An 8,884-nucleotide genomic window follows, 5' to 3' on the forward strand; every position below is an offset into this window, starting at 1 on the left:
GTCGCCTGTGTTAAAGCCTGCCTTGTGCATCAGGGAGTTAGTCATGTATTGTGTCATGGTGTGAACTACCCACGTGTGTTACAGACGAAGCCAACGACGTGTTTTTGCCTCTGAAGCCTGTGTGTGTGTGTGTGTGTGTGTCAGGCAGGAGGTAATCGTAACGGAGTTAGGCAATGTAGTATATCTGGGAGTGAGCTGCCGATGTGTATCAGACACGATGCCACCGACGTCTGTCAGGGAGGGAGCACTGTTTTTAGTGTGTCAGGTAAGAAGCCATACCGTTGTGTGTCAGAGAGAGAGAGAGAGAGAGGGAGAGAGAGAGAGAATCGAATTGGGTTTGCCATGAAGTGAGCCATGAAGACGAAGCTCATCGATGACTGTTGGAGAGTGAGCCAAGTTTTTGAGTTCGTCGAAGTAACGTGTGGTGAAGTAAGCTTGCCGACGTGTATCAAGAGACCGAGCCACCGACGCCTGTCGAGAGTGAGTAACAGTTTCCCTTTTCACCTTTGTAGTGTGTGTGAGGTAAGAAACCGCAATGTGTGTGTGTATAAATGAATTAGTCGAAGTAGATTGTCGAGGAATGAACCAACGACGCCAAACTAAAGCGTCCCATGAGGACATTTGATCCAGCTAATGCCAGACGATTATTTTCAACTTAGTTTATGGGTTGTCAAAGTAAAGCTGTACATTCAGACTTAGATTCAGGCGAACGCTAGACGGTTTTATATAGGCTTTGTGGAGCACATAGGTCAGCAGAGTAGAGTTTTACCTTGAGAATTTTCCTCTGGCCTAACACTTGTGCGGGCTACATGGGTCATCAAAGTAAAGCAGCACATTGGTAACTTAACTCTGGCTTAGCCAGACGATTTTATTTAGCTGTTGATGGCACCACAGGGAATCCAAGTAAAGTTTTACTCTAAATTTAATTTTGGCGCCGCCAAAGGGGATTTAAATAAAACCTTCAATTTCCCTCTATAATTTTGGATGCCTCCACGCCACTCTATTGGCGTTTGGCACTCCCAAAGGGGCATTAAACCTTCCATTTGTCTCTTTGCCTTTGGATGCCGCCATGCCACTCTGTTGGACTTTGACACCCCCAAAGGGTCTTTTAAGTAAACTTTCAATTTGTGTCTTTCCCTTTAGATGCCGCTATTCCCCTGTAATGGCGTTTGGCGCCGCCATAGGGGATTTAACAAAAAACCTTCAATTTCCCTTTATATTTTTGGATGCCTTCGCGCCAGTCTATTGGCCTTTGGCACCCTCAAGGGGGCATTAAAATAAACCTTCCATTTATCTCTGCATTTGGAAGCCGATATACCTCTGTAATTGCCTTTGGCGCCGCCAAAGGGGATTTAGATTAAAACTTAATTTTTTTTTCTTAATTTTGATTGTCGCCATGCCACTCTATTTGACTTCTTCTTCTTCATGTAAACCATTCACCTCTTATGCATCCCTAGGTCAAATGCTCCAGGCTCGTACGCAACCTGGGACGGAGGGAGGTGAATGGTGTACATCTATTTCATAAGCTCCTGTTGAAACCAGAATGTTGGAGGAGGCCGGGAAGCAGGGAGGCAAGCATGCAGGGAGGTTCGTCCACCAGTGCGGCTGAGGTTACCCTCCCTGGCATCTGTCATGACTCATACTATTTTTCTCAGCATCTCGTATTCTGCTAACGTCATGTCTAAGTATTCCGTTTTATACGTACTCATAGAATTGATGTCTCCTTTGTTTACTATCATTACTTTAACCCTTAGGTATCAGTACGTGATGCTGATTCATATCATCAAGCTTTGAGTATTGTCTTATCGATAATTGAAAAAATCCTGATATATCTTGCTATTGTACCGATAACATTAGGTCTGCAGGTGAAGTGATAGAGGTAATGGTGAAGTACTCACTAAACATGAAATGCATAGACAAAGACAGTAAAGTGCTTACCCAATTTTACAGGGAGATGTATAAAAGAAAGCGGCAGGGGGTCAAGAGGAAGGTGCAAAGGTAAAAAAAAAGGGCAAATGAGAGCTTGGGGGGGGGGTATCATTACACTTTAGGGAGAGTAAAAAGATGATTTGAGAGGAGGTAGATAAGGTGCGTAAGACAAGAGAACAAATGGGAAGGGGGCAAGGGCGAAGTAATAACAGGTAGTGAGGATGTGAGGAGATGGAGTGACTGTTTTGAGGGTTTGTTGAATGTGTTTGATGATAGAGTGGCAGATGTATGGTGTTTTGGTCGGGGTGGTGTGCGAAGTTAGTCAGAATGGTTTAGTTAAGAGATAAGAGGTAGTGAAACCTGTGCGGAGGATGAAATCCGGCAAGGCTACGGGTTTGGATGGTATTGCAGTAGAATTTACTAAAAAAGGGGTTGACTGTGTTGTTAATTGGTTGGAAAGGATATTCAGTGTATGTATGGATCATGGTGAAGTGCCTGAGGATGGCGAAATGCTTGCCTAGTGTCATTGTACCAAGGCCAAGGGGGTAAAGGTGAGTGTTCAAACTACAGAGGCATAAGTTTGTTGAGTATTCCTGGGAAATTGTATGGGAGGGTACTGACTTGAGAGGGTGAAGGCATGTACAGAGCATCAGATTGGAAAGGAGCAGTGTGGTTTCACAAGTGGGAGAGGATGTGTTGATCAGGTGTTTGCTTTGAAGAATGTATGTGAGAAATACTTAGAAAAACAGGTGGATCTGGAAAAGACATATGATATGGTTGAAAGAGATGCTTTGTGGAAGGTCTTAAGAGTATATGGCGTGGGGGGTAAGCTGCTAGAAGCAGTGAAAAGTTTTTTTTATCAAGGATGTAAGGCATATGTACCAGTAGGAAGAGAGGAGAGTAATTGGTTCTCAGTGAAGGTTGGTCTGCGGCAGGGGTGTGTGATGTCCTTATGGTGGTTTAAGTTGTTTATGGATGGGGTTGTTAGGGAGGTAAATGAAAGAGTTTTGGAGAGAGGGGCAAGTATGCAGTCTGTTGAGGATGAGAGGGCCTGGGAAGTGAGTCAGTTTTTGTTCGCCGATGATACAGCTCTGGTGGCTGATTCGAGTGAGAAACTGTAGAATTTGGTGACTGAGTTTGGAAAAGTGTGTAAAAGGAGAAAGTTGAGAGTAAATGTGAATAAGAGCAAGTTTATTAGGCTAGGTAGGGTTGAGGGACAAGTTGATTGGGATGTAAGTTTGAATGGAGAAAAGCTGGAGGAAGTGAAGTGTTTTAGATATCTGGGTAAGGACTCAGCAGCGAGGGAAACTATGGAAGCGGGAGTGAGTCACAATATGGGGGAGGGGTAACATTCTTCGAATGATTAGTTTTCGATCAATTCTAAACAGTATTGACAGATGGGAAAGTATATAGAACATGAAATAAAGGTGTAATTCATGTCAGTGTTGTTGCTGAAAAAAAAAGACAAAAAAGACCACCATAAATATATTTGTTGATTAGAGATAATGACATTTTAGTCAAACATTTTATAGGTAATTCTTCGCCAGACCATGATACGCACATTCTAATGGATGATTCCAGTCTAAAGGGAGTGTCTAAGCAAGTTCGTCAATTTTGTATGTATGAATATCTATAAATAGACACAAACGGGATCAGCTTCTCAGAAGGATCCATAGCAAAAAATGCTCCAAATATTGATATTGTCGTACCTCAGACTTGGTACGATTACTATATGTCAACCGAAATGGAATTCCAGTTATATTGTTTCGTGTTACATCATTTCCCTTTTTTGGTCAAAATCACTTACGTCAAGGGATTCGAACACCAAGATTATCTTAGGTGAAACTTAACGTATTCACAGTATAGTAAACTTTATATAATTACGAACCACGTTATGAAACAAGATTCTTGTTGACCCTAAATTTTTGTCTCTCTGTCTCCCCATTTGTCGGATTCAGTGAAGTCTTTCGTGTGAGGGATGATGATGAATGACACTGGAGGTTGTAGGAAGCAGAGGGAACAAAGACGAGTGAAGATTGATTTGGGAGGCCGGACACTGACAGACTTCCATAAGTCGGGTGACAAAGCACAGTGGTCTCTGAATCGTCTCTGTTTCAGCACCTGTACTGCGGAAAGTAAGTGCAAAGTAACATTAAGTTCTTTAGGCTGTATTTGTCTTCTTTTTTTTCCTAGTGGTGAACAAGGCTAATGATCATTCACAAACCACTGCAGGTTGTATATTCAAGTGTCTTTTTTTCTTAGTGGTGAACAGGGATAATGATCCGTTGCAAACCACTTGTTAAAGAGACATCTATTGTGGCCAACTGATTTATTCATGGTCAGAGTACATACATACCATGGGTTGGCAGTCATGAATAGATCATGTAGCTCACCAGTCGCCCAGTAAGAAGGAGAAGTAGGGGAGGGGGGGTTCGCTGCCCCCAGGAGCTGGGGCACGTCAAGGGTGGCCCAAGGTTTGTGTTATATATATTTATATTTTCATCTGCCACTTAACTATTTACAGTGTAACGATCGAGCTAAAACAGTCGATCTCTTCTCGTCCCTGTTGATTGTGTACTAAGTATACATTTTGCATCGTTAATGTAACCGTTGCTCTCCTACACTAGGCTATTATCTTTTTTGTGTTAAGTTAAAAAAAAAAAAAAGGAGTGGAAAGTAAAAAGAGAAAGGGTTACTCAGAATGTCGTCGGGTTCTCTCAAAGGGGGTGGTGGTGGCGGATGGGGGTGGGGTTGGGAGGTAGGTCGAGGTTGTATGCCCCCGGAGCCCGTGCTGGCTCTCGACGCCCTAATTCACAGGTCATTAGTCGTTCGTTGGTAGATTTGGCACAGTGCTGATTATTATATTTATTAATTTAGGCTTACTAACTAACTTCAAGGGTCATTTAAGGCCTTTATTATCATTATCATCAAGTTACATCCACCAACCGAGAGGCCTTGAACACCTGTACATGTCGGGGATGTGTGCACATAGCGCCTCTCTCCCTCTCTGTTATCTGGCCTTTGTTACTGAATTGGATCTTAGATCATCCTGGCATTCGAAAGTAAATATATATATATATATATATATATATATATATATATATATATATATATATATATATATATATATATATATGTCGATTTTTTTTTAAATTATCGGTTTAGAAAAGTATGTAGCCTTCGTTTTCAAGTCACATTTCAGTGAAAAAAATAGGGAATCGTTGTGTTTTTACGCCACATTTTAGTGTGGGAATAGGTAAACAAAACGTTTTTACGCCACATTTCAGTGATGAAATAGGTAAGTCTTTTCCTCACATTTAATGAAAGAAATTGGTATTTTCACGTCACATTTCATCGAAAGTTATAGGTAAACGTTGATTTTACGTCACACGCAAAGGTAAAAGTCGTCCTTACGTCACATTTTTGTGAGAGAAATACGTAGTGATATGCATACTTTTCGATATCTACTCTACTTGCAAGCGCCAGATGGTGAATAATATCACCTTTAAGCACGTTTAATGATTTCGTATTTGACATGCGTCACCCTATTGCAATTTCCCATAAGAGATGCTCAGACAGGTCCAACTTGCGGGCACAAACCTGATTATTACACACTCAGACGAAGCATTTCATTCATGATTACCACTTTCTCAAAAAGTCGCTTCCTCACTCTCCCTCCCATACTTACTCTTTCCACATCAGCTTTCCTTTTACAACATTTCATTCGCAGCATACTCCGTTTAGGAACGAGAACATTTTGATATCTCTTATTTAGCCATCATCATTCCCACTTATTTGGAAATAGAGATTGCCTAGAAGGAAAATCGTGCCTTAACGCCTATGCGAGAAATAAGCTAACTGGTACCTCGAGCACGCGGCCAGCTGATCGTTGCCAGAGTCATCTGGCGTCGCGTTCAGTAAGCAGGTCGTGTTTGTTGATAGTGGCAGTACGGCGAGGAGTGTGTGGGTATTGTCACTTGCTGTCGTGAGTACATGCGACGTGTGCGAGGCTTGACGTGTGTTCATGGACCAAGGTGTTGGTTTCCGAGGTCTGAAGTAGACCTAAGGACAGTATGTGAAGTGAGCTGATGCATAATCGAAGGAAAGCGGCACAGGACACCGAAATCACTGATGCTGGGCATGACTGAATTCTCATGCTGATCGTGAGAGTACTGGTATCAGTTTTCCATTTTGAGAGACTTGATGGTGAGAGTAGAGAGTGCAAGCCCAGCGCTTGTAGGAGGAGACTGCTAGAGCATTGCAAATACCCATGGTAACCAGTTTCAGCCGCCTAGCTCTGGAAATGGTGTTACCCAGGTGAATCCCGGGACTAGTTTGAGGTCATGTCTTGCAATTGCATTACCGTCAGTGAAACTCTTATCACAAGATTAACTGTGGCTACGTAACGGGTTGCTACTGGCAGTGCTTTTTGCGACTGCATAGGTTCCCTTGTGCGAAATGCGTACAAACTGATGGGAAAGGTTTGTGAGGCTGTGGATGGCAAGCATTGGTCATGAGGGCTGGCTAGACGGGTTGAGGCAGACGCTGCACCCCGTTAGTGTGACCTCCCACCCACACACTGCTCACCCTTCACCCCTCATCCTAACCTGGCAGGCAGAACTTGGAAAAGCAGTGACCGTGATACTGCTCCTGTTCGTAAAAATTCATGTGATTATGACTGTAAGACGATGAGATATGTCGTAGTGCAAGGGGAACTTTACTCGGTGACCGCAAGGTACCAGCAGATTCACAGCCAGGAATAATCTCCACCTCGCACCACAAAAGGTGAGTACAGTACCTTCAGCCGTGTATGATGGGGTGTGATGTAACACACGCATGCACACGCACACCACGCACACTTATCTCACCAAACAGCCTCCCACACGCTCAAACACCTACACGCAATTTCTCTCTCTCTCTCTCTCTCTCTCTCTCTCTCTCTCTCTCTCTCTCTCTCTCTCTCTCTCTCTCATATATATATATATATATATATATATATATATATATATATATATATATATATATGTGTGTGTGTGTGTGTGTGTGTGTTTGAGTGAGTGAGTGCGTGTGTAGCAGAATCACAGTGATGAGCGTGATTTAAGTATTTGCTGACAGCAGCGAGAAAAAAAGGTAACGTGATAAGTCCTGAGTCCATTTTCATGCCAATATATATTTTCATCTTAACAAAAATAGTATGCATCGGTGTGTATGTATTTCTCTCTTCGGTTTTCGCGCGCGCACACTTGTACAGACACACACACACACACACACACTTCAACATAGTTATATGTATTTTGTAAAAATGTGTGAGTCCTGTAGGTAGGTGGGTTTCCTTTCACGTACCCTCCATGTCTCGGAGAACATGCTGAAAGTATAGATTTGACTCAGCCAAAGAATCTTGCCCCAGAGGGTTTATGATGGTGTACAAAAGTGCTTTGATGGGTCCGAGGGGGTGTGATACTACAGAGCGGACATTTAGGTTTGTAATACGGCAACTGGATAGCCCAATCCTCAAGTTGAGGTACGATGTTAGCGAGTTATCTATCGTTCTTTAGTATAATACCGAGCAACGTCTAACACCGGGTTATAATTCATTCTGTATGGTAACACTGCACAGCACTAACACCGGGTTATCTCTCATTATGTAGGGTAGCACTGCTTAGCACTAACACCGGGTTATATCAGTCAGTAGGGTAGCGTTGCACAGCGCGAACACCGGATTATCTTTCAATCTGTAGCGTAGCACTGCACAGCACTAACACCGGGTCATCTCTCATTATCTAGGGTAGCACTGCACAACACTAACACCGGGTCATCTCTTATTCTTCAGGTTAGCACTGCACAGCGTTAACACAGGGTTACATCGCAGTCTGTGTAGGGTAGCGCTGCACAGCACTAACACTGGGTTATCTCTCAATATGTAGGGTAGCACTATACAGCAATAACACTGGGTTACATCGCAATCTGTAGGGTAACACTGCACAACACGAACACCGGGTTAAGTCTTTTATTTTGGAGGTAGCACTGCACATGACTAGCACCGGGTTATCTCACAATCTGTGGGATAGGACTGAGCAGTACCAACACCAGGATATCTCATTTTGTAAGGTTATACTGAGCAATACTTTTAGCAACGGGTTATCTTTCGTTCTGTAGGATAGTACCAGCAAAACTAACACTGGGTCATCTCATTCTGTAGGAGAGTACTGAGCTAGACTAACCCCGGGTTATCTGTCATTCTTCAGGGTTGTGCTGAGCAAGGCTAACAACAGGTTATACCCCCATTCTTTAGCATAGAACTGCACAACACCAAGTAGATGAATAGAGAGTTATCACACCAGCTTATCTCTTCTATTGGATGATGACAGGTTTCCTTTAGTCATACCTGGAGTTGAGTGTTAAAATGTTAGCTTAGAGGAATGAGGTCAGCGTGTGTGATGTTATCATTGCAGGGCAGATACAAGCATGTAAGTTCAGGTCGGGTGGCCGGCGATGTTATTGGTTATGCAGTGTTGTTGAGGACACGTCTTGGGACACCATGAAATATTCAAGTTGTTTTCGTAAACGCTTTGGCGCACTTCATTTTTTTTTTTTTTTCGTAAACATACGTTTTGGCGCACTTTATTATTATTTTTCCTTTTTTTTGTAACAGCGAGCTGCCTTTCTGTTGGCCGAGTTGCAGTTCGGTTAGGTTGGGTTAGGTGCTGCTTGACTCGACAAGTGGTTGGATAGAACTATTTTTTTTTTTTTCTTTTTTCTTTTTTTTTTTGTAAATTTGCGAGGATAAAACTACGAGCTTCATACGAGTGGGTACTTGCTTGACTTTCCTGCCCCCGAGAAACCCTTCTATAGAGGCCCCACAACACCAAGAAAGCTGGCCACGTCCACTGGGCGAGGTATCACAGACTAAAAAGTGCGGTAATGCTGTGTGTTGGTCTGCTTGAGGTAAGGATAG

Source organism: Panulirus ornatus, chromosome 35 (assembly GCF_036320965.1).
Source record: "Panulirus ornatus isolate Po-2019 chromosome 35, ASM3632096v1, whole genome shotgun sequence".
Classification (NCBI taxonomy): Eukaryota; Metazoa; Arthropoda; class Malacostraca; order Decapoda; family Palinuridae; genus Panulirus; species Panulirus ornatus.